This window comes from Saccopteryx bilineata, chromosome 11, assembly GCF_036850765.1.
Source record: "Saccopteryx bilineata isolate mSacBil1 chromosome 11, mSacBil1_pri_phased_curated, whole genome shotgun sequence".
Lineage (NCBI taxonomy): Eukaryota > Metazoa > Chordata > Mammalia > Chiroptera > Emballonuridae > Saccopteryx > Saccopteryx bilineata.
Window position 1 is genome coordinate 13,709,615 of NC_089500.1, and position 26,837 is coordinate 13,736,451.

The window sequence follows — 26,837 nt, forward strand, 5'->3', positions numbered from 1 at the left end:
TTCCCTGTACATGACCTTCATGACCAACTCAACTGTCTCTGGGAAGACTTCCTCACCCCCAAATCCCGCTCCTGTTAGCAGAAGTCCTCAGCACAAGAATTGTTTACTTCGGTGTCCATTTCTGCTACTGGTCTGGGAGCTTCTTGCAAACAGAGAGCCATGTCGTGGTAACTTGTGGAGACGGCATTCCAGCCGCACAGTAGGACTGCAACAAGTAATTGCTTTACGGGGTGTCACGATGGCCCGAAGGCAGGTTGGGCACACGGGATGTCGGTTGAGGTGGATGGAGCCCATCTCGAGCTCGGCAGTGGACTGACACTGGGAAATATCTCTGTCCATGTCATGGAGCAGACATGCTGAGCCCTGGCCATCGCGCATCTTTCGAAGAATAGCCCTGCTCATACAGGAGTAAATCGATGGGAATGAAAAGCCTCACTTCTGATTTCTTGGCTATTTTTCTCACATCAGGACTGAAACGAAGAAAGCCCATAGGATTGGAGCAGAGGCTGGAAGTGAAGGATAATCTACTCCGAGGGCGTTCGAACAAGAGGCAATTAATAAAGGATTACGGCTAAGTCAGACCACAGAGCACATGTAACTGCAGTGTGCTGAACGCTGAGAACCAGAGCGGCAATTAGGTAGGAAAAGCCTACGGTGCGTGATATGCTTGCTATGAACATGGATAGCTTATAGGGAGCTTCCCAGAGCCATCTCCCTGTGGACAGATCTCTCTGTGTAACAGAAGCCAGGGGCTTACCTCCGCCCTTGAAAAAAGCATGGAAGAAAGTCTGGGAATTAGACTTTCACCTCAAAGTGGTGACAGCCATCCAGCCAACTACATCCTACCAACACAGTCATTCTCAAAGTGTGCTCCACGGCACACTGATGCGTCCTAGAAGATTTCCAGGTGTGCCCTATGGTATTCTAGAGAAATATTTGCCTGTTGGGGACCAAAAAACCAACAGGGTTTTTGGAGTTTAGATTTTGGGGGGACAGAGGTATGAGGAATTGGCTGGCTGTAAGCTGACAGTTGCCCAACCCCCCACCTCACTTGCCTGATTAGGTTGCAAAAAGCTGTTAAGCTGTAGTGCTGGATTGTTTACACTACCCCCCTGGAAAGACTGGAGGCAAGTTTCTTCTATCCTTTGTTTGGTGTAAAGTTAAGATGATATGTATGGTGGGAGTTTTCTGCACTCAACACAATTAAGAGTAAAAAGAGAGGAATTCTTCAATGTATTGACGAGGAAATGAGAGTTTGCCTTTCAAATATATGCTCAAACATTGAAGAAATTGCTAGGACACATCAGGCTCATGTTTCTTATAAACACAAGAATGAAAAAACTTAACACATTCACACCGGGACCTGCCGAATTTACTAAATCTTTCTAAGAATGTATCTATATATAGTGGTACCTTGAGATACGACTTTAATTCGTTCTGTAACCGAGCTCGTAAGTTAATCAACTCGTATATCAACTGCTGATACTGGACCTGTGCGCCAACGCGCCAACTAGCAGCAGCTTCCCGAATCACAACTCGTATCTTGGAATTTCGCTCAGATCTCAAACAAAAATACAAACCAAGTCGCAGCTCGTATCCTAAAAAGTCTGCATGTTGGTCTGTTCGTATCTCAAAGTACCACTGTATATAAAAAGATAACTTTTTTGTCATTTTAAAATTTTTTAACCCCTCTTTTTTATGATTTCTAAAAAGCATAACTCAAAACATGTAACATAAAAATGTTTTTTAATGTCAGAATAAATTTAATTTTGTTGTATTTATTTCATTTAATTACCATAAAAGCACACACTTGGACTTTATATTTTTTCTTTAATATTTGACTTAATTATTTTTATTTTAAAGGTTTTTTTAAAGAATTTTAATTTAATTTATTTATTTATTTTGTGACAGAGTGAGTCAGAGAAAGGGACAGACAGGAAAAGGGAAAGATAAGAAGCATCAATTCTTCATTGTGGCACCTTAGTAGTCCACTGATTGCTTTCTCATATGTGCCTAGACTGGGGTGAGGGGGGTTACTACAGCAGACTGAGTGGCCTCTTGCTCGAGCCAGCAACCTTGAGCTCAAGCTGGTGAGCCTTGCTCAAACCAGATGAGCCTGCGCTCAAGCTGACGACCTCGGAGTCTTGAACCTGGGTCCTCCGCATCCCAGTCTGATGCTCTATCCACTGCGCCACCGCCCAGTCAGGCTTGACTTAATATTATAACATATTTCTCAGAGGCCTGACCTGTGGTGCCGCAGTGGATTAAGCATCGACCTGGAATGCTGAGGTCGCGGGTTTGAAACCCTGGGCTTGCATGGTCAAGGCACATATGGGAGTTGATGCTTCCTGCTCCTCCTCCTGTTCTCTCTTTCCTCTTTCTCTCTCTCCTTCTCTCTCTCTTTCTCTCTCTCTCCTCTCTCTCTGAAAATGAATAAATAAAAATCTAAAAAACAAAACATATTTCTCAGAAATTTGTATATAATGTGCCTACAATTATTTGTAGGATTTTAAATGCACCCCAACTTCAAAAAGTTTGAGAGCCACTGTATTAATGCATAAAGGTGCGGCCAAGTGACAATGAGACAACTCACTGCCGAGGACTGACAACTCAGAAGAAACCCCCGCCTCCACCTGCGCCGGCAGGATGGCGGAGACCACACGGAGGCTCCTGCAACCGACCCTCCAAAGCCTGGGTGTCTGGCCAGGTCTCTCATTGCTTCATTCAGCTAATACGCACTGAGCACTGCTGTGTCTCATGCACTGGTTTGGGCACCAGAGATACAACAGGGGGGAAAAATGACTGAAAACTGCCTACCTCCGTGCAGTTGACGCTCTAACAAGGGGAGGCGGGTGGTAAGGTACACAGAATAAATTAGAATAGAGTGTTAGAATGTGACAAATACTAACAAGAAAAGGCCCACTGGCAGAGAGGACTGATGCTGGGAGGATGGGGGGGGGCTAGATGTACTTTTATTTATTTATTCATTTTAAACAGTTTTTTATTTATTTATTCATTTTAGAGGAGAGAGAGAGAGAGAGAGAGAGAAAGAAAGAAGGGAGGAGGAGCAGGAAGCATCAACTCCCATATGTGCCTTGACCAGGCAAGCCCAGGGTTTTGAACCGGCAACCTCAGCATTTCCAGGTCGACGCTTTATCCACTGCACCACCACAGGTCAGTAGATGTACTTTTAATAGAATGGTCCAGGGACCTTTTTAAATAGTGTTTTGAACACCTTGAAGAAAATGGGAAATTATTAATTGGGGGGAAGACCCAAACAAAAATACAACAGTTGCACAATTGACAAAGATTGGATTCTTCTCCCCTTTTCTGGCTGCTTTGATTGACTTGATTCAGGGTGAGACAGCCACCGAAGTGCGGGCACGCACTCTGCACGCTGTAAGGTACCCCAGGTGTGCTCTCTGGTTCTGCCACCTGCAACTGCACATTATCAGGTGTCACGATCTCTGCCAGCTAACCTCATCCAACGGTGGGGACACCCCCACACCCTTTACTTTAGCATCTGGTGAACTGCTGCTGTCGTTAGTAGTGAGAGACGTTAGACCACAACACATCCCAAGGGCTTCTTCCCCTGCCCTGGGAACTAAGAACACATGACCTCATTCTCCATGATGCTGGGTTGAGAAGGTCAGGAAGGATGTATGTACTACATCTCATAAATGCCCTGCTCTGCATGTGTTCACACCCACCCCTCCCACTCAGTATTTATCTTATAGTTTCAAAACAGTAACAATTTATAAGCTTTGATTCCATAGGCTGCTATAAGAAATCTTGACTCGAAAACAATGACAAATGAGAGCCCGAATACTGGAGGTCATATCACCTAACACAACTCCGTTCGGCAAATGACAATGCTTGTGTCACGTCAGTGGCACAAGTGCAGCCGTTCGCCTCTCTGTTTCAGCTGCCACGCCTCTTACAGGGCAGAATGACTCATTCACGCTGAGCTTCCTCCATAAATGTTGACGTCCCTAGTTTCCAATATTATCTGGATAAGATGATACTCAAACATGTTGGATGAGTAAACATAATTTTCCCCAAGACAGATCTTTCCATTTTGCTTCAAGATCAATGACTATTTACCCTTCTAGGTACAATAATTTATAGTTCTCTATGGGAAGGATGTTACAAAGGATTTTTTTAAAGCAAGTTTTCCCCACACCTTCCATACAAACCAAAAACAGGGATTCTAAAAAATGTTAGGGGCTCCCATGCAGAAGAAAAAAAAAAACCGTGCCCACACATATAACTAGTATTACCGTCTCCTGATTTTCATTACTTTTCGCCCCTCACAGCACCTCCAAAGGCAGTATGTTCACGTGGCTATCGCTGGTCTTTCCCACCAGGCTGATGCTCCCTGCAGGTGGGGAGGCCGGTGGCGGAAGATGGCTGGGCAGCTCACCAGCCGGGCACCAATGGGTACTCGGCCTCTCGTGTTTAGAACCGGCCTTCCTAGCACAGACATCCCGAGTGGACCCTGAGGTGCTCGGTGCATAGCTGCTGAGTAAATAAATGAATTTCAGCTCAAGGCTGGGAGGTCACTTAGACTCAAACTGGTGCTCTCTCCATTTGGGAGCTTGCAAATTGCTTTTTATTTTGTTTCTGCCCAGACTTCTTCCCTCCCTTAAAAAAAAAAAAGGCAAAGCCAAATATAGATGTGCACAAGCACAACAGAAGAACGATTTAATCATGACGTGGGTAACACCTAGGATTAGGCTGCAGAGGCTTCTGGCTGGAGCTGGGGATGAGGCTGGGCCCTCCCTGCCCAGGGAGGGGCTGGGGTGGCTCCGCCCTCCACTGCAGCACCTCACTGTTGAGTTTGAGGGTCTTAGCCCCAAACCGGTTCTTGCTAAACTAAGATGCTGGCTTTGTCATCAAAGCTTTCCATCTCGTGTCACGTTCACGATCGCGTTGTAATGGCAACCTCCCTGCTGTGAATGACGCCTGGTCTCCGGGGACCTGCAGGTCTGCGCAGGTGACTTGATGGGGCCGTCTCTCTTGCTCTCTCCTCCCTGACATGCATTCCTTCTGGCTTACATCATCCTTCTAGCTGTGAAAGTCTTTATTTTCTTAAAAAACATAGTTCTACAGGTGCACACACGCACGAGGGAAACCATTCAGTCTCTGTGTGCGGCCTCCCATTAAAAGAGCAAAGGATCAAGAATATTAATTTTTTAAAACCAGCTAACAAATAGGGAACACATTTCCCCAGCCTGATTAAATCACAAATCAATCCTTAATTGTCTTTGATTGCCATCCCTACTCAGCCCAATGCTTCAGAGCTGTTAAAGTATGTATTAAAAATTAAATTAATCAAGTGAAAACAAGAATAACAGGAAGGAAAGAAACGGTCAAACTTGAAACAATTTTAGCTCAATGAAAACTGCCAAACCTTAGGGCAGTTTTTATTGCACAAAGGTATTTGATAAATATTTGGTAACTAATGAACTAAAAGAATAACAAGAAGACAAATTACTTTAAAGTAATTAACAAGGCATTGCGGGGGTCTTACATAGCCTTGTCAATGCATTAAAATAAAGAGTCACATGAATATAATACCAGACGGGAGAGTGTCCAAAAAGAAGGAACCTCTTTCATATATGGATTGCTCACGGGTGAGCCTGCATCCCACGATGCCCCTGAAAACCTCAACACAGCAGGGCAGGAAAGAAAAGCAGAATATAGTAAAATGCCTCACAGCCTGCCACATCATTTCCTTTAATGAAACTAGAGACTTCCTGGAGTCTCAAGCTTGTCTACTTGGCATGGCAGATCGTGGCCAAAATAAACTCATTGACCCTGTTAATGGGGCTGAAGGTTCAAACCCCTGCACTGGCTAATTCCCCTGGGGATTGCAGCCGCAGGACTCCACATGACCTCTGCTCAAGAGCACATGACCAAATGCCCTCTGTAATATGACGGGGTTTCCAGTCACCGATCTGAGTCAGGGCAGTTTCTAATTGCATGGGATCCTCTTGCCTGGGGCGGATGAGTAACAGTGAGTGAGCAAGGCTGCTTACACTTTGAAGCGGCTCTCTTCTGTGCACTTCTTTTAAACTCCACTTACCCCATCTGAATCTATGGTCCCCATGTTTCCACTTAGTCTGACGTGACACTGTTAACTACCTCCGGGAGGTGATGATATGTCACACGTCTCGTGCTGTTCCAAAAACTTCCACGGAAAATTCCATTCTCTAAGAGAAGAAAATCAGTCCTTTGTTTTCAGGGGTGATGTCAATCAGGAGCTGGAATTTTAACCTTTCTTCCAGTAACTACTTCTAAGATGAATAAATAGCTCACATATGTATCAGCTGAGAGAGTACAGCTCATGGTTCAAGATCTCGTGACTATTTTGGCTGATCTAGTTTTGGTGGTGACAGAAGCAGGGCAGGAGGGGTTTTCTATAAGATCTAGACCTCAGGCCTATAGATGGATCCAAAACAAAGCCTCCTTTGATTTCAGAAAGGCGGCTGGCGATCTCAGCCATGGCCTGATCCCCCCCCCCCCCCCGTCCTGGCAGGGGGGGGGCAGGACTGCCTGGGGAAGTTACCTACCTGAGTACCAAGAAAACCAGGCCAAGCACAGAGAGAGCACAAATATTTACTGTGGGGGAAGGTGTGCCAGGTGACCCTCTGTGGAATTCTGAGCCACTGAGAGCATAGTTGAGACAGATTCAGCAAACAACTGCAGACACGTGCTTCTGCCATGGCCCTGAAGGTGAATGACCTCAGAAGCCGCTGGGATCCGAGCAAGAGGACCTAGCCAGCTTGTTCCAAGGCAGCCTGGGGAATGGGAAATCCTCTCCATGGCGAGCATATTAAGTCATTGTTAAGTCAAATTGCAAAGGAAGAAAACCATGAGAAAGAACAGATTTCTGCCGAGGTGAAATGATATGTACATGAGCTCACCTGAATATTGACTAGGAAAAGCCCTACGTCATAACTGCAAAAACCCAACTTCTACCAACGGCCTGTAGGATACTGTATAAGTATACTGGGTCCCCCAACATCACCATAACCACACTCACCAAACAAACCACTTCAGAATAAAATTGTTATGCTCCCCAACTAGAAAATTCCCATCATTCTGTTTCTGTCCCTTCTTCTTACATCTTCCCGTTATATTCTACAGTATCCAGAAAATGTCCTAAACATGTTGTTTTAAGTAGCATTGAGTTGTAATACAAGATTCCCCTTTCCCAAAAAATAAAAACAAAACTTTTTTAATTAAAAAAATAGTCCGGAAGAATCATTCCCTTTCTTCTCTCATAATAGAGAGCATTTCTATTTTCTCTCATCTCAATTTTACCATCATCATACTCAAATTCCCATGGGAATTAAAATTCACCTTGGTCCCCCACCCCCACCTGAATATTTAAAAAAAAAGGCATAAGTTCTTTAAATTCCCTCTTCTTTCCTTTGTTTGATTGGCATACTCTAACTCAAACACATGTAAACAATATACTTCTCAACATGCAATAGAGTATTACAGAATAACTCAGATCTGACTATAGGCTCTGTTACTCCACATTGTTGACACAGTGTCATTACCTTGGGTTCCATCAATCTTAAACCACATTTAACATTAGGAATACATTTTTGAAAGTAACCTGGCTCATAATAGAAAGGTGTGACCCACTCCAGTTTCAGGCTTTGGCAACATACAGACATATACTAACCAGTGAACTAATAGTTTATGAATCATCATCAAATGAGACAGTAAAGAAACAGAAAAGCCACGTGTTAATCATATAGTGGAGTCGTATGTATGAGTGGGTAAGGGTGAGAAATGACAGTGAAATCCAAAGGAAAAATGCAGCTGACTGTGTTCTGAAGTTTTGTTCTCTCAAGCTAACAACAATAACAAATACATTTACAGTAAGACATGTCAGCCAAATACTAAGGAGTAGAAAGAATTCTATTACTATCAACCAAAAATTCAGGTACCAAGCACAAATCATTGTTCTAACAAACTACTTCACACCCTTAGATGTTATTTCATTTGAGGCCAAGTGCCGCTGGTCTCCCCTGCTCTCCAGTGGGAGTTCTAAGTCAGAAATAATCAGAGAAAAGAGAGGTCCAAAACAGAACAGGAAGAAAAACACAATCGTTTTCTCCCAAGCCAGTGATTTCTAACTCAGAGAACAAAAATTCCCAGAACTGAAGTGGTCTATATTTTCCATGATTTCGAAAAAAATAACAAATGTATCCATTGTGCTTTCAGTTTTTTTTAATAAGTGTTACATGCTTCTAAACAGCCCAGAGATGAGAAGCAAAGAGAAATCACGAGAGTTCAAATGACATCTCTTCAAGTCTCATTCTTTGCTACCTCCCCATCTATATACATCAGGAGAGCAAAACTGATCAACTACGACTAACCCCAAACACCAAAGAGAAGCAATTTATACAGTAGAATCTTCGTATGAAATGAGGTAATGCTTCCGATATAAAAACAGTACTACACCGAGCTCTAACTCCATGCCAATAGTAGATGTTATGCATTCATATAATAAACAGACAGAGGTGTTGTTTGTTCTTACCTATAATTGTTCTCAAGGCTCACAGAAAACAAGCCGCCTTACCTGCTGGCTGGGAATCTACCTCAACGACCCTCGGGCGCCTGGCCTGTCTTCTTCCCTGTGTTGAAACTGCTGAAAGGCTGCCCACATACACTTCTGCTGGTACTCAGGGTAACCAGTAAGTTTTAGCACAACTGAGGAGGAATGCACGGAGCTGCCTATTTATACTGCTGATTCACTTCAATGACAGCTAGCAAGAAATGCCCGTTGGTGGAAAAGGAGTTGAGTCAAGCTCCACCCCTCCTGTAAGATTAAGTAACTCCAACCTGCTTGGCATGAGCTGAAATAGCCACACCTTCCATAACGTTGTTACCTGCAGCGTTGCTTCTCCAAATGACAGCTCTTGACAGGTAGAAAGATAAATGAAGGATGTATGTAACAGTGCAGGCAGGAACCAGAGTGCACATGATTTGTAAATGACTGTCACTTCAGGCTGGGCTGTTTGCTTATTTAAACACGGTGGATCAGAGGTTTCTGTGCAGACAGGCACTGAGGCCTGTCATTCACTCTTCACAAGGGACTTGGCTTCTGTCCAATCCCTGTGCTCAAGGCCCTGGACCCGGCAGGCTGGACAACACCACCCACTGACACTCAAAGAGCTTCAAGTTTTGAAGAGGGGAGAAGGCTGGAACTGAGATAACTTTGATATAAACTACAACACCAAACAAAGAAGGTGGGGGATTCAGTATGACACGGGGGACAGCCACACCCTATTAGTCCATTATCACCTATGAGTAAGTCATTTTCAGATGGACCAGTGGGTGCCCTCAGGCATGGGTCAAGGGGCCTGAGTCCTGTCTGAGGGGTACAGTTTACAGAACTGACCACCTTTTATTCTACTCAACTCCCAGGGCCAAGTAAAACATGTGCACTTTCCCTGGCTTGGGACTGGCACTAATCTACGCATCTTTACTCTTGCCTGCAGCAAGTCAGACCCCACTCTACAGCCCCAGCAGGTGCGGCTGAGACAGGAAGTGCTCCCACTTAGAGCAGAACATGACTTTCCACATGAGCTCAAATTTGGTGGCATGCTCGCTTATTAAGTGTTCCTGGTATGCCAGCTGAGAAACTCTAAACTAGACTTTCGAGTTCACAGGCGCTCAAAGGCTGGGATTCCCAGAGGTGCTGAGATGACAATACAGATCAGCAGGGGGGAACCAGTGACCCCTGGTGGCTGGGAGGATCACAAAGCAACTGTAGTGCAAAGAGACAAGAATAGAGATTACCGAAGGAGTATGGCCACGCTCTGAGAGTAGGTCTGAAATAGGCTTTCCTAGCCTGGGCTCTACTGATGTTGGGAGCCAGCTAATTCTTGGTTAGGGAAGGGCTGTTCTGTGCCTTATAGAATGTTTAGCAGCATGCCCAGCCTCTACCCCCTAGACAGCAGCTCTCTTCAGGTGTGACAACCAAAAACTATCTCCAGACATTGCTAAATGCCCCCAGTTGAGAACCACTGGTTTAAAAGGACGGGACTTTGTGAAGTGGCGCATGGCCAACATGGAAGAAGAAAGGACCACTGATGGGGCAGACAGGCCAGGGACTGGATAGAGGAAAGGGTGGCTTATAGTTCTGGCCCCAGACTGCCTCGGCTGGCTGAGTACTACCTCAGTAGGCTGAGGGCTGCAGCTTTGCTTTGGTTTTCCAGAGAAGTAGAAGACAAGTTCATAGGCTGAGAGTGGGACAGAGATTAGAGACTGAGTCAAGAACATCAAAACCTGGAACACCTGGGGAGCAAGAGGAAGCAGAGCTGGGTGGAGTCAGAGAATTTGAGCAGCACTGAGGTCTGATGGGAGATGGTACCCTAAGCTCAGAGTGGCACCAGCATGCATGAAAGTATAGGTCCGCCCACCCCAAGTCACTGGGCCCGGGAAGAAGGTGTGGAGGCTGGCTGGACAACGGTAACTGAAGTCCCTAAAGGGATATGGACACCGGGTGCCTCAGGTGCCCTGCAGTTTCCAAGGTCATTGAGGTTAGCAATGGTGCAGAGTCACCTAGAGTTCACTGAGACTGAGACCAAGGAAACCTGTTAGGATGTGTTGCCATAGAACAAATAAAGATGAAGATAGCCTAAAAAGGGGTGTCCCTGAGTAGGAAAAAATGTGTCTATAGGTGATCCACAGGACTAAACACAATCATCCCCCTTTGACTTAACAATTCTAATCCAAGGACTCTCCCCTAAGAAAATAATCAGGGATATGGTCAAGCAATGCAGACCAAGAAGTTCCTTACAAAACCAAAACCATATTTATATGTGTGCATTTTTATAGCTTGTGAGTCTTAATCTCCGTCAAGGCAATAGCAGATACAATGAGATTTCCAAGATAAAAGAAAGAAAAAGAAAAATCATAAGGAAGCGGGATGAGAGACTTGGAGAAGGCACAAAAGAAAGGTGGTCAGAGAGGCAAGAAGGGAACACGAGGCCAAGATAGTCAAGGGTCAAGGGGCTACATCAAGGTTGAAGAGGAGTCTTCTGAGCAGACATAGGCCCCTGCGTTGGATGAACAGGAAGAGCCTGGTGACCTGAGGCAGACACTTCCGTTTCACAGGGAGGGCACAATGCAGTTAGCAAAGGGAGTGGAAGGGATGGTAGCCTATCCTGGAACTCCCCCGGTTTTTATTGGCGAGGTAGGCCACAGGTGGCACCCCTGTGCCGACCAGGGGCGGGTCAACCGGAACTGTACCAGAAGGAGAAGCTGCTTCCATTCTCACTTAAGCCCTTGGGGACTTGTTTTCTAAATTCAAATTTCAAAATAAATGGTAAAAATTCATGGTGCTTCTTTAATTCCATGTTACTTACAACCAAAGGCACATCATTCTATGGCTCTTAACACCTCGGACATATTACCCAAAGACTGTGTTTGATATTGCTCACCACACTTAGAAAACCGGTACGGCTTGTAAGGTGGGATTCTATGAAATGCCACAAAGGGTCACATTGGATCCATATGTTCCAGTGGAAAGCAGCAGGAAGAGAATAAAAGGTAATTAAATTTTAAGTTAACATAACCAAAGAGACGAAGAAAACTGTGAAAGCTGACGCCACTCAACTCAGGATCTTAAGAACACAAAATTTGAACTTCAGAGCAGTATCTTAAAGACTTTTCAGTGTATCTTGTTTGTTTTTGGTTTTAATTTTAGAAAGATTTGTCAATTACAGAGACATCTTAAGATTTTTTTTGTCTTTAAAAGCCATTGTGAATTTACCCATACTCCTCTACCGCCTTCAATCATGTTTCTAAAAATATTACAAGTTAGCATAAAATATGCACCATAAAATATTGGTTCAAAGGCGTCATTCTAAACAATATTACAGCATTATTTAAAATATCTGAACTATTTCTATATACCCATATAAATATAGGCAAAGGACCAGAAGGAAATAAAACAAAATAGTAAATTAATTAGTCTCTGGCTATTCAGAGTACAGCAGAGTACTGCTTTATACTTTTATCTTTTTAGATGTCTAATTTCTTTATTATCAGGAAAAAAAACCCAAAATTGTGATCTGACAATTGCTTAGAATGTAGTATCATTTATTTGAAAGAAAAAAAAAAGAGTAACCAAATGAAAAATCCACATGGGGGGGGCAAGTTTCTCTGTTTTGTCCAAAACCAACTACAGTGGAAGAGAAACTAGGACATTTGGATGGGGAGGAATACATTGGGCACAACAAGGATGACATGACACAGGCAAAAAATTGTACATAACACTGGCAAGGTTTGGTGACTATAGCGTCAAGTTTTGAGTTTCCTTACAAGGTCTTATATCAAATCCTCCTAACATGGATTAGCCTTTTCTTCCAAAGCCTTAACAAAAATGGACAATGTGTAGTTACATGCCTCGCAGGTTAACACAATCAAGTGACTCGATCTAAGCACCGGAGCAGAAAACTGTCTCATCAAGAAAGGGAAAGGTTTCTTGAATCTTTAAACATCAGCCAGCAAAGATAATATCACATTCCTACTCCACTCAAGAGACTATGCAAGACCCAATGACTTATATCCTCAACCATTTATAACTGACAGCTTACAGGCTATTCCCTAATTTAAGAAACAGTTGTGTTCCTAACCTCCATTATGCTATCATTACTCAGGGCCGTGAACACATTTCCACATAGAAGAAACCCCAACCTTTGTGATCCTGCCCCGTACCTTTGGTTGTACAGACCATCTGAATGCAAATGACACCCAAAGGCCTATCCTTGTTTTTGGTCATTGCCTTCCCACGTCCACTTGGAGAGCTAAAAGCTCCGACACCAGCTTCTGACTCTGCCGCCGCACCTGTTCCCCAGCTAACCTTGTGCATCTTGGTGGCTACTCTCCAGCCAGCTGTTCAAGTGGGATTTTCCTCAGCTTGGTTCTTCTCTTTATCCTTCACACATCTAGTCCATCAGCAGGCCCTGAGAACTCAAGCACGCGCTCTTTCTCTCTCTAACTCACACACACACACATACACACACACACACACACACGTGCATGCACGCACACCAACAATGCTCTTTCTTCCATCCTGGTTGTTATCATCCAGGTTTCAAACCGTCTTCTCACACAGGCCACAGTGACAGCCTCTGGGACAGACACTCTTACCTGCAACAATAGTCACACCAGGCCACTCCTCTGCCTGGCAACTCTCTCTGCTTGCTTTCTACAGCTTTAAGCATAGAATACAGATTCCTCATGGTGGCCCACACAGCCCTCAAGAGCCAGGGCTCCTGCCTGCTCTTCTCAAGTCCTGTCTGTGACGCGCCCTTCCCCCACCCCACAGCCTCTGGCTCTTCCTCAAACCTCCTGGGCTCACTGCCATATGCATGCTAGCATCAGACCAGCAGCGCCTCTCCCTGAAGGACCCGTCCCAGACCTTGTCGGCTGGCTCTCGTCTCCCGTGGGAGGAACAGTCCTTATGCCGAGGGAGCAGGAACTAGTAGTTCACTTTAGGAGAGCAGATTGCTGATATGTACCCAGAGGATTTAAACCCTGCTGTTGCTGGATTCAGTAATCCCAGTTCCAGGGAGGTATCATAAGAACATAATCCAACTTTGAAAAAATTTTGCATAGTCATTGCACCTCTTCTCTCTTGATAGGAAACATTGGAAATTTAAACAGAAATGCTTAAATAAGATACTGGGAAAATGGAATGTTGTATAGCACATATTAGACTATTAACTGACCAAAATAGGCTACAAAAGTCTACTTATATTGTGATGCATGTTATATAAATACACATATTCCCTACCAGAAGACAACTAAAAGGAAAATGCCAGATATTAAGAGAGATGTTCTTTCTGTTGATGGTAGCCTTTTCCTTCTAACTTTTTTTTTCAGATTTAGAACAATGTGTATGTATAACTTTCACAACCGAATGGGGGGGAAATGTTTCTTATTTTTAACATAAATATATAATGAATACTTGTTAGTGTTTCAAGCTACCACAGGAGAGACACATTGAAAAGCCCAATGTTAAAATATAAAGTTCCTATATAGAATACACTAGGTCAAATGAGAAAAACACTATTTACAAAGAAATCTTACAAATCAATGGAAAAGTCACAACTCAAAGGCAGAATGGACAAAAGATGCAAATCAGCACTTCATAAAAGAGAAAATACAAATATATGAAAAGATACTCAACCTCACTGACTAAAGGCATACAATATGACGTGTTTACCTTGCATAATGGCAAAGATTAGAAGACTGATAAAGACCCTGGCCAGTTGGCTCAGTGGTAGAGTGTTGGCCCGGCATCATGTGGATGTCCTTCTTGGATTCGATTCTCTGTCAGGGCACACAGGAGAAGTGACCAACTGCTTTTCCACCCTTCCCCCTTCTCTCTCTCTCTCTCTCTCTTTCTCTCTCTTTTCCCCTCCTGCAGCCATGGCTCAATTGTTTAGAACAAAGTTGTCCTTGGGGCACTGAGGATGGCTCCATGGCCTCTGCCTCAAGCACTAAAAACATGCCTCCATTCCTGAGCAATGGAGCAACAGCCCCAGATGGGCAGAGCATCACCCCCTAGTGCAGCAGTTCTCAACCTATGGGTCGCGACCCCGGCGGGGGTCGAACGACCAAAACACAGGGGTCGCCTAAAGCCATCAGAAAATAGATATTATACAATACATTTTTAAATAAAATAAATATTTCCGATGGCTTTAGGCGACCCTGTGTTTTTCTGATGGCTGAGAACCGCGGCCCTAGTGGGTTTGCCAGGTGGATCCCAATTGGGGTGCATGCAAGCATCTGTCTCTGCCTCCCTTCCTCTCGCTAAAATTTAAAAAAAAAAGAAGACTGATAAAGAGGAGTACTGTGGAGCATGGGAAAAACTGCTCTCAACTAACAGCTGGAGCCAAGTACTGTAATACTCAGGAGGGCAATTCCCCCTTATTGATGAACACTGTATATGTTGATATCCTTCTGTACAAGAATTCAACCATAGGAATTCATGTACAGAAACACACGCATGCAGATTTTAAAATATCGTGGCAGAAGACATGGTAGCTGTGTGAACTAAAAGGACACCACCACGCTGCGATCCAGCATTCCTATCACGCTTCATTCTTTGAAAGCAGTGGCGGCTAACTTTGATGGAATTCTTAGTACAGGCATACCTTGTTTTATTGCACTTTGCTTTGCTGAGCTTCACTGATGTTGAAGTTTTTACAAACTGAAGGCAAGCCCTCCTCCCGCCCCCTGGCATAAAGATGATGACTCACTTTGTGGTGGTGATCTGGAAGCAAACCCACAATACCTCCGCGGTCTGCCTGTGCTTGGCAGGCACCGCTCGGAGCTTCTGGGAGCATCTCTTACTTTATTCTTCACACTATCCCTGTGAGACAGGCACCATTGCTCTCCCTGCTCCACAGATGAGAAACTCGGGCTCAGAGACGTTTTCAGTCACAGGGCCCTCTGAGTGCACATTTCTACCTTGCCTCTGCCATCTAGGCTACAACCACATCCATAAAAATCCCGGGAAGTAGGAAAGCCTGTCATCGGTGAGCAGAAACGGATGGGTCAGATGCACAGAAAAACAAATCCAGAGTCCCCACATGTGCATAGGAGAGTCACTAGATGGGTAGAAGTATTTATTTTTTTAATTTTATTTTTTTAATGGGGTGATATCATCAATAAATCAGGATACATATATTCAAAGATAACAAGTCCAGGTTATCTTGTCTTTCAATTATGTTGCATACCCATGGCGCAGTGGATAAAGCGACCTGGAAATGCTGAGGTTGCCGGTTCGAAACCCTGGGCTTGCCTGGTCAAGGCACATATGGGAGTTGATGCTTCCAGCTCCTCCCCCCTTCTCTCTCTCTGTCTCTCTCTTCTCTCTCTTCCTCTCTGTCTCTCTCTTCTCTAAAAATGAATTAAAAAAAAACAAAAACCCAGAAGTATTTCTTTAGGTGCCAAAAATTCAAGTTGAGTATTACAAGGGGCTGAGGAAACCTGGGAGCAACAATCAAGATAATTCCCCAGGAACTCTCTTCCTCTAACTTTTCTTGTTGCTACCTTTATTATGCAGGTGCAAGCAGGAAGGAGGTCCTAAGACTGGAGGTGCTGGTATCTAGAGATGGCCAGGAGAAACATCCACTGCTGGCCCACCTCACCCAGGCCCTACCACATGGCCTCAACCTGACAAATATTGTGACAGGTTCTTCTGATGAGAAAGGGGCAAACAGGAGTCACAAATGGAAGGACCAGATGCAACCAAGAAGAGCCCAATGTGAAAACACCAGGGCCGTGACGAAGCGGCACGTGCTTGCAAGGGAGTGTGCAAACAGAGTTGGAAATAGAGGAATTTTAAATATGCATCATTAATATGGTCATAAACTCTGACAGGGTGTCCAGGCATCCAAACAAGCACCGGCCTGTATGAGAAGGTACCCAGGAAGGAGAGGTCTAAGAGAAGGAACCAGGATTTTTTAACTTCAAACCACAGAGCTGTGTAGCTGTCTCCACAGGAAAAATGTGGAAGGTGGCTAACACCATGTAGGTTTTTACATTTAAGGGGGGAAGAGAGGAGGAGGCTTGGCTATCCCACACCCCATCATCCACATCAGCCTCCATTTCATCCGTCTTAATTTGGAGAATGACACTTCCATCTTTTTCTCCAGACTCACAGATTCACACACATGGGCAGATACAGGGAGACTGTCCCTTTGTTTCACACCGGATGTTACAGACTTTCTGCACCTTACTTCTCATGTGTCAGTTTCTCATAGACACCCCCAGAAGCCAACTGGAACAGAGCTCTAACTCTTTCTGTTCAATGGCTACATAATGAGACACAGAACAAATATGCTATAGATAAGCTATTGTTCAACTGATGGGCATTTGTATCTTCAATATTTTGCCACTATAATAGTACAATAAACATCTTTATACATATGACTTTGCATATAGATGCTTTCATTTCTAGAAGACAGATATCCAGGGAAAAGGCTGCTTAGTGGAAAGGTATATTAAATTTTAATTTTAATATGCATCACCCATCTGCTTTCCAAATAAAGCACGGTAATTCACATTTCCATCAGTATTGTTAGAATACTGTGTCTACTACAACCCTGCTAGCAAGAGGTGTTATTTTTCTCTATTTTTACCGTCTGATGGGTTTAAAATACGTAATGTCTCCTTGTTGTTTTATCTGCATTTTCTCAGCAAATGTGAATTCTTTTTCATAGGTTTGCTGGCTGTCTGCATTTGTTCTCAGTTGAGCTGCATAATCTTTGCCCATTTTTCCCTGAATCATGTTTTTCTTGCCAACTCGTAATTATTAATGCAATAGACTGTAATGCCTTGTCTGTTATTACACATTTTATAAGTACCCCTCCCCAATGTGTCCTTCTCCCTCGGCCCCCAAGATTATACAAGTAGTTTCTTGCAAATTGGAATTGCGTGTTCCTAGCTGAAGATACTAGGATATGTTTCTCATTATAATGCAACACAGAGGCCCATTCCCTCCTCACCCCCTGAAAAGTTGGTGAGGTCAATACCATCCAACAAATAATGTCATATTTGCTCAACAGGACTGAACTAGTCATCTTATTATATATTAACTTCTCTTACTTTAATGAATAACAGTCCTGGATTCTCTGTTCTGTTCCATTGAACTACTTATGTAATCCTTTGTCAATACCTCATTGATTTGGTTCCAAACGCTTTCTTAGCATATTGTGATCACTTGCAAGCCAAGTTTTTCCCTTACTGGTTTTTCTTTTCCATATGTGTCTGAATGATTCTCGAGTATTATGCATTTATTCTTCTATATAAACTTCAGGATTATTTTATTCTGTTCAAAAAAGAGAAAGCGAAAACCCTAGTACTTTAGAAATTCTAAATGGAATTTTAATAAATGTATTAATTCTGGAATAACCTATATTTATTTATATTTTTATTTTACTTTATATCTTTTGCTAAAAAAGACACAAGTCCTATATACTTCTTTAATATTTTCCTAGGGTATTTGTTACTGTGAAAGAAAGGAATACCTAACTTCCATTCCAGGGGCTCATTTTCAAAACAAAGATGATAGTTTCTAGAGACTTCTTTTTTACCTAGCTACCTTGACAAATTTTCCTATTAATCTTAGATTTTTTTTTTCCCTTTTTGCAAGAGGCTCTTGGATTTTCTAGAAATACAAATATTTCACCATCTTATTGCATGCTCTAGAACCTTTCAGACAATGTTGAGTAATTATAAAAGCAGACATCCTTTCATAATTTCCAAGATTATAATTGAAATAATTTTAGTGTGTTGCCTTTCAGGAAATAAGTGTTTTGGAGTGATTTTTTTTTACTATCTAGCCTTTTTAATGTTTAAGACACTTATTTTTATTCCTATTTCGCTTTTAAAGGTGGCACTACATTAGGATTGGCTGCTTAACTTGAACAAATAGCTGTCTGGCCTTGCTACTGGCTGTAAGAAGCTTTGCTCCATTAATACGCTGGGGTAAAATAATGGGTGATGATGACAAGAGTTCCTAATACTTAATCATTCCAGTATTACTAAAATAAACTATCGATTATAGAACATTGGCCTTTTGATACACTCAAGAGTGTATTTGCTAATGAGTTACTTTAAATTTTTGCATGTACTTTTATTCAAAATATTGCTCTTGACTTTTCTTTAAAATTGATCAGGTATGGCCTGACCAGGCGGTGGCGCAGTAGATAGAGCAACGGACAGGGACGCGGAGGACCAAGGTTCAAGACCATGAGGTCGCCAGCTTGAGCGCGGCTCGTCTGGTTTGAGAAAAGCTCACCAGCTTGAACCCAAGGTTGCTGGCTTGAGCAAGGGGTCACTCAGTCTGCTGCAGCCTCACAGTTGAGGCACATGAGAAAGCAATCAATGAACAACTGAGGAACCACAAAGAAGAATTGATACTTCTCATCTCTCTCCCTTCCTGTCTGTCCCTATCTGACTCTCTGTCTCTGTTGCCAAAAAATAAAAATAAATAAATAAATAAATAAAATTGATCAGGTATGAAAATTATGCTAGTTTTAGAAAATGGACTAGGAACCTTTTCATATTTCACCATGTCCTGGAATAGTATCAATAATATTTTATTGTTTTTTATAAAGGTTAAATTTCCTGTTTTTCAAAGGTTAGATGCAATTTTCTGTTTTTCAAAGGTTAGCTAAAACTCGGCTGGAACCCCACGGCGTCCTGGTGCCTTGTTCAATGGTGACTTTTAATCACATTTCCTACCTCTTCTCAGGTAATTGGTCTGCTCAAGGTTTCCCTGCTTCTTGAATCAGTTTTGGTAATTTGTATTTTACTAAGAAATCACCCCTCCATTTTCAAATATGCTGCCACAGGGCTGCTGGCAGCATTTTCCTATAAAGTGGATTAATCTCTTTATGTCTCCTTTCTTACTCGTATTATTTCTTTTTGCTCTCTTTTCCTGTTGGAATGGGAGTTTATTTCGTGTCACTAGCTACTGGATTTATTTATCCTTTAAATTTTACTTTGTTGCATTAATTTTTACTTTTCTCTCTGTTACCTCTCAATTCCTCCTTCCTCCTTTTTTGGGGCAGAGGTTTATTTAGCTGTTCTTTTTCTAATATATTATGATGCATACTCCAGTCCTTGATTTTTCATCTTCTTTAATAATAAAAATAGCTTTCCCTTACTAGGTGACATGTTGTATAATATTTAGAATTCTTATAAAGAACAAGAAAGAAACGTACTTAAGCTAATAATTTCAAGAGCCACCATGCGAAGCAGCAGAGGAACTGCTTCATCCGCGAGCTGGCATGCTAAGAGCAGGGGGCCAATAAACCAGCAGCAGGAGGAGGGCCAAGTTTAAACACATCCCATCCTCTCTCTTATTGCATTCTTAGATTTTCACCCTATGTTTCACTTTTTTGGGGAAAAGTGATGACTGGATTCATACATAGGTTTTTTTTAAAAAAATGCTCTAGTCAGTGTGCCTTTAACCTACTATTACAACTTCTGTTAACAGACCAGTGCTCCATATCTAGGGCGCCACATATCCTAAATCAACAAAGATCCGCTCTGAGTAGTGAACTTCCAACTGCAAGAATGTGGCTTAATACATTTGAGGTGCAACTTCAGGGCAGGCCGGTGCAAAACTCACAGGTAATCAGAAAAACTAATCATTCAGAACTCACGGTTTCCCAGGTTCAGTGATGTACCCTTGTAAGAAGCGACCTTGTCTAGGTGATTGGTTCAGACAGAAACTCTTAAAAATTGATTCCAGAGGGGTAGAAAGGTCTTGCTTACCCCAGGGCGGGCAGCTCTGGCCTCGCTAGAAAAGCAAAGATGCTACTATCTCCTTAATCCTTACTACAGGGACTTTCCAAGATTTAAAAGGTCCCAACCTGGCCTGGGGAACTTGAAGATGACACACAGATAAAATCACATTCACTTATGCTCTACTAATTCGGAATTATTTTTATAATCTGGAAAGCAGTTGGACTCACGTTTCCACTTTTAGACCCTATGACAACAGGCAGAGAAGGAGGCTCAACCTACTTCTGGGACAAATTTTAGAAGCTCTGACTCATATGTAAACAACGGGCGCACTAACCATTTACCTGTTAGTTAAAGCAAATGCTTCTATTTGGGTTCCTACCCTAAGTCCTTATAAGAACTGAAACCAAAAATAAATTTTGAACATGTTCTATATTTAATTTTTTTCACTTTGTTTCTGAATATTTTCCCCAGTGAATCTAAGTAAATAAAATATTACTATCAAACCCGTATTATAACAGAGACTCCTTGGTGGTAGAAACCATTGAACATTCCCCAGGGCCTTTGAAACCAGTGAGGAAGTACTGCATCCCTTCCTGGCAGGCTACGTGCACTGCCTTCTGGGAAAGGACTTCAGTCCTTCCCTTACACGAACACCGTTTCACTTTTTACTATCTGCGGATCCTGACCAAGGGCCAGATGTCAGACTCTAGTTCATGTATGCGACTGTGCCCCAGGAACATTACTGGGGGGGTGGACATGGGCACCACTGCTAAGTCACAGAGATGTTACAAAGGTGCACTAGGATTCAGGGGCCCTAAGCACTCAAGTCTCTGAGAACCTGCTGGCTAGTTTTGCACAAGCTGAGTGACCCAAGTACAGAGCACTCTTGAACAACACAGGTTTGAACCATGTGGGCCCATTTACACACCAATGTTTTCCAGTAAATACTGTAAATATATTTTCTCTTCCTTGTGATTTCCTTAATAACATTTATTTAGCTAACTTTATTGTAACGATACAGCATATACTACAAATATCATACAAAATAAATTGACTCTTTATGTTATGGGTAAGGTCAACAGTACACATTTGTAGTTAAGTTTTGGGGGGAGTCAGAAGTTATAAGAAGATTTTCAACTGCATGAGAGTCGATGCTTCTAACCCCTGAGTTGTTCAAAGGTCAACTGTACCTTAATACAGGGGTCCCCAAACTACGGCCAGCAGGCCGCATGCGGCCCCCTGAGGCCATTTATCCGGCCCCCACCGCACTTCCGGAAGGGGCACCTCTTTCATTGGTGGTCGGTGAGAGGAGCATAGTTCCCATTGAAATACTGGTCAGTTTGTTGATTTAAATTTACTTGTTCTTTATTTTAAATATTGTATTTGTTCCCGTTTTGGTTTTTTACTTTAAAATAAGATATGTGCAGTGTGCATAGGGATATGTTCATAGTTGTTTTTATAGTCTGGCCCTCCAACGGTCTGAGGGACAGTGAACTGGCCCCCTGTGTAAAAAGTTTGGGGACCCCTGCCTTAATATATTCCTACTGCATCAGTAAAAAAATAACCCTGGAGAAAATATCCCCTATACTTTGTCTATATGCATATAACCCCAACTTCCTTGACCCATTCTTCAGGGCAGGGGAACTACACACTATTCCAGAACTAGGAGTCAGTTCATACAGGCCCAGTGCTGGCTATCAACACGCGGTATTTCCAATTCCCCAGAAATATCTTTCAAATGGGTTATTTAATGGGCTGGGTATTTTTTTCTGCACGGTACTCCAGTTTTCAGCTGTCAAAATTAAATGGGATAATCTCTGCTGTCCAACTTCAATGGCCATCAGCTACTTGGTATCATCAAGAAACAAACTGGTGCCCTGGCCGGTTGGCTCAGCGGTAGAGCGTCGGCCTGGCGTGCGGGGGACCGGGGTTCGATTCCCGGCCAGGGCACATAGGAGAAGCGCCCATTTGCTTCTCCACCCTCCTCTCCTTCCTCTCTGTCTCTCTTCCCCTCCTGTAGCCAAGGCTCCATTGGAACAAAGATGGCCTGGGCGCTGGGGATGGCTCCTTGGCCTCTGCCCCAGGCGCAAGAGTGGCTCTGGTCGCGGCAGAGCGACGCCCTGGAGGGGCAGAGCATTGCCCCCTGGTGGGCAGAGCGTCGCCCCTGGTGGGCGTGCCCGGTGGATCCCGGTTGGGCGCATGCGGGAGTCTGTCTGACTATCTTTCCCCGAGGAAAAAAAAAAAAAGAAACAAACTGGTTGGGCCAGTCAAAATTTCGATAGCCTCATATTATATTTTGAAGGATGTACATGTCACTTTCTGGTGAAAATCTTTCTAACCATTTCTATTCTTTGCGAACAACTACAGGCTAAGGCTCAAAGAGAAGGGAGTAGATGTCAGAACCACAGTGTTGCACAGTACGAAGGACAAGGGGAGGGGAGGCACCGAAGAGGCTTCTTCTCGTACTGGGCGGAGCGGGGGGGGGGGCATATCTGAGGGTCACCCCCATCACAAGGTCATACTGTGGCTTCCTGCAGGCTTGTTAGTGCTGTTTATGCACCTAACGAGGCCAAGGAAAGGCGACCAGCAGGCCTCTGCCCAGACACACACGCGTAATGCCTCCAGTTGCTGTCACTTCAGTGGAAGAGCCTGTCCCATTGTCTCTGCTCTCATAGGCCTCTCTCTGCTGTTTTGTATTCCTTCTCCCACAAATCTTAACCAGAAATGCCAGATATCAACACCTAAGTTACCGCAACAGGCAAAGATAGATTTGTCTGCTGCTCAGGCGGGTGTGTCCCCCGAGGACTTGCGTCTGAGGGCAGGAGGTGGTGTCCCAGTAAGAACGCAGCTCCACAAATACCACAAACTGGTCTGGTCAGACTGGAAAACTTGGTGTCCTCCTTATTTATTTATTTTTTTAGTTTAATTGATTTTAGTCAGAGAGGAAGGGGGTGGGGAGGAGGAGAGAGAGAGAGACAGAGGAAAAGAGAGAGAGAGGAACGTCGATCTGTTCCTCTCTGTGCCCTGACTGGGGAATGAACTGCCAACCTCTTCTGCTTCCAGACAACACTCTAACCAACCAAGCTATCTGAGCTGTCATCTTTAATTGACTTCACTGAGTTTTATGAAGCCACGCTCAGCCTGGAAGTTCCAACCTGCACTCAATGCATAGGGGAGGCATCTTTGCTTCCTCTGAGAATCACTTTATCACAATTACAAGGAATGAAAGGCATTAAGGAAGTCTTCATATTAAAAACAGTATCTGAACTTGATCTCACCAAGCAAGTGGAGATGGGAGGAGGAAGGGAAGGAGGAAGGGAGAAAGAGAGAGGGGGAGGGGAGAAAGAGAGAGGGGGAAGGGAGAGAGGGGGAAGGGAGAGAGGGGGAGGGGAGAAAGAGAGAGAGAGAGAGGAAAAAGAGAGAGGGGGAGAGGAGAAAGAGGGGGGGAGAAAGAGAGAGGGGGAGGGGAGAAAGAGAGAGGGGGAGGGGAGAAAGAGAGAGGGGGGAGGGGAGAAAGAGAGAGGGGGGGAGAAAGAGAGAGGGGGAAGGGAGAAAGAGAGAGGGGGAAGAACCTAAGGCAGAATGGCACAGAGGAGAAAACATCGGAACACATATACTGTACACAGGAACACACGCTTGAGGAGAACCAAAGCCAAGTTGTTGGGTGAAAAAGGAAGTGAGAGGGAATTGGGTTGGACCAGAACTACATTCTACCTGAATACCAGGAAAAGGATCTGGGACCTTTTTTCACAATAATCTTTCCTAATTACTGGTAGTTGCCACCATCTCCCCATTAAATCTCACCTAATGACTAATGGAAAGTCTGAAATTTCAAGATTCTATATCCTCCGTGTTTCCTAGTCTTGGTCTATACTGATTAACTTCATCGTCTCATTTCCCTCTCCTGAATGACAAATTCCACAGTCCCTATCAGCTGCCCCCATCCCTCACACACACCCGTCCCTCAGTCCAAATAATCCAAGCTACTTATGATTATAAAACAAACTTTCAAATATTTTTACCAAAAACATTTCTCCTAAATATAACTTCCATGATTTTGAGAAAGGCCAAATATTTTTGCCAGGTGACTATATTTATCTTTCTTTCAATTCTGTTGTTCCTTTGGCCATTTGTGAACACAACAGATGCTCAGGCGTGTTGGCTCAGCGCTCTCCTGCTCGCTCTCCTGTTGACCCGTGCTTGTCTGAGTAGCAGCTAGAAGCTGGTGACCTTAAAACCACATCAGTTCATTAGCAATTAATTAAGAGGACTAATGATCCAAATAGCACAAAACACACATCGGTCATAATAAATGAGGATACCTGTAACTGATTCCGTATTACTTACTATATTTGGTAGATCATCTTAGACTGCCTCATTATTCATAAAGCAGTTACTTATTCAGGTAGTCCAACTCACAACCCAAATTCTCATATTGCTGTGCTCACAACCTATTATTTATTGGCTACTTGCATCTGATTCACATTCTATTTGATAGAGTGCTGAGTTCTTGTCTTCCCAACTTTGAGTAAATTGCAGGACATAGCTGTTATTTCTCAAATGATGCAAGTTTTTAGGGTCTGATTCACTAGTTATCATCTCAGACAGTCTGGCAAGACTTAATTTATCAGAGAGATCCACTACCAAGTGGAGAATTTCTAATTATATAAAAAGTGAAAAGAATTTGAAAAAGTCATTAACATTGACTAATTTGGGTACAGCTAACATAGTTTAGAAAAGAAAAGATTATCTGTTCCTTAGTATAAAAGACTACTTTAAAAAAATAACCTTTTATTCTTATATATTTACCAACACTTCAAATTATTATAACTAAAATCTTAACTCTGATATACTAAACCTCAGCATTGAATCTGGATAAATTATTACTTTCACGTACCAAAAACATTGACCTTCCAAAACTAAACTGTAAGAGAGACAAGAAATACTGAATGCAGCAGTAAGAGATTTTATTATGACAATGATTAAAGTCATAAGTGATTTGTAATCACGTTAGCTTTCTAATTCAGTTTTTGGATAATTTAAGGAGTATTGTAATTTCCAATTAAGTTTTATTTATTGATTGATTTTAGAGAGAGGAGAGAAAGAGAGAAAGGGGGTGAGGAGAGGACCAGGAAGCATCAACTCACTCTCATGTGTGCCTTGACCAGGCAAGCTGGGGTTTTGAACCGGCAACCTCAGCATTTCAGGTCAATGCATTATCACCTGTGCCATCACAGGTCAGGCAAGTTTTATTTAAGTATGCATTGAGGCCTAATATTATCAGGTATACACATACACACATGCACATGCGCGCGCGCGCACACACACACACACACACACACACAGGAGCAGCAAAGCAAAGAAATGGAGCTAAAAATAACACAATGAAACTCTTACATGGTGGTATACATACTAGTGAGTATTTTAAGGCCCTTAACATCAAAGATGAGAAAATGCACAATAAACTGAATAAACAGACAAATGGGGAAGAACGGCCACGAAATAAAAGCAAGAGCACTTGCCAATGTGAGGGTCACAATATGACAGAGATGAGCCCAGAAGGATGAGGGCTGTGCGTGAGGGAATGAAGGTGGCACTAACAGGGTAGAACCTGCTCCTGAGGGCCATGCTGAGCCCCTCACAGCAGGAGGGCAGTGGGAGGCAGGGACAGCAGACTGGAGGGGGGTATCCATTTGTTGAAAAGGACCTGCATGGCTCTTGTTAAACCACAGCTGTGTGCTCTCATAGGGAGGCCAACAGACCACCACGCTCAAACCCGACTACGCACAAGGTTCCTGGGAGTCTAGTTAAAAGCAGACTGATTCAGAACAACTAGGGCTGGGCCCGGGATTCTACATCTGCAACATTGCCAGGTGACGCTGCTGGTCCGTGGGCCACTGCTCTGGGGCACAGCCTGGCCAGTGGCGGGCAGAGGGAGGCGAGTGTCACAGGAGACCATCGCCTGCTGGGTCTCCAGTCCATAGGTAACATGAGAAAGAGGAGCCCCTGCCTAAGGTCTAAGGTTTCTTCTAGCTTTAAAAACTTGCAGCAGGAAGCACAGTTCATAGCCCTAAGAGGTACAATCCTTCATCCGGTCTGAAAGAGAAGGCCAGAACTTGAGGGAATAAAGGTCATTAAGAGTTGTACATTTTATATTATCTCATTCCATTTTTACAAAAAATTTCAGGATGACAAGCATGTCCACTTATAGCGAAGGTAATTGACTCAAACTGATTCTAACTCGAGTTCTTCTACCTCCACGTCCAGGACTTTCCATACTGGTCCCTAGGACGCCACTCACAGGGGAGTGGGGTGGGGACCCTGGGCCTGCGGTCCAGCCAGCAATTTCAAGTGGAACTTCAGAAATCCATGCTAATTTTGCGTTTCTCCTGTAATATAGCCTTGTTTAAACACAAAAATAACATTCTTTAGTGACTTATCAAATACAATAGACCCACATGTATATTTTGTGGCTTTATGGACCCAGAAGCCACAATTCCTTATTCCAGTTAGAGAGGCATTGAATTATA

General features: G+C 43.4%; 1 protein-coding gene across 5 annotated transcripts in view; it reads right to left on the reverse strand.

Moving 5' to 3' along the window:
- The window catches only part of NEDD4L (NEDD4 like E3 ubiquitin protein ligase), a 339,262-nt gene that overhangs the window by 171,486 nt on the left and 140,939 nt on the right, over positions 1-26,837 (reverse strand). The window contains exon 1 of one of the 5 annotated variants that reach the window (XM_066247371.1): positions 8,603-8,747. The exons of the other annotated variants lie outside the window; for them this stretch is intronic. The gene's annotated coding sequence lies outside the window, so the exon portion shown is untranslated. Of the gene's footprint in view, positions 1-8,602; positions 8,748-26,837 lie in introns of those variants that run through there. 5 annotated transcript variants of the gene reach the window in all.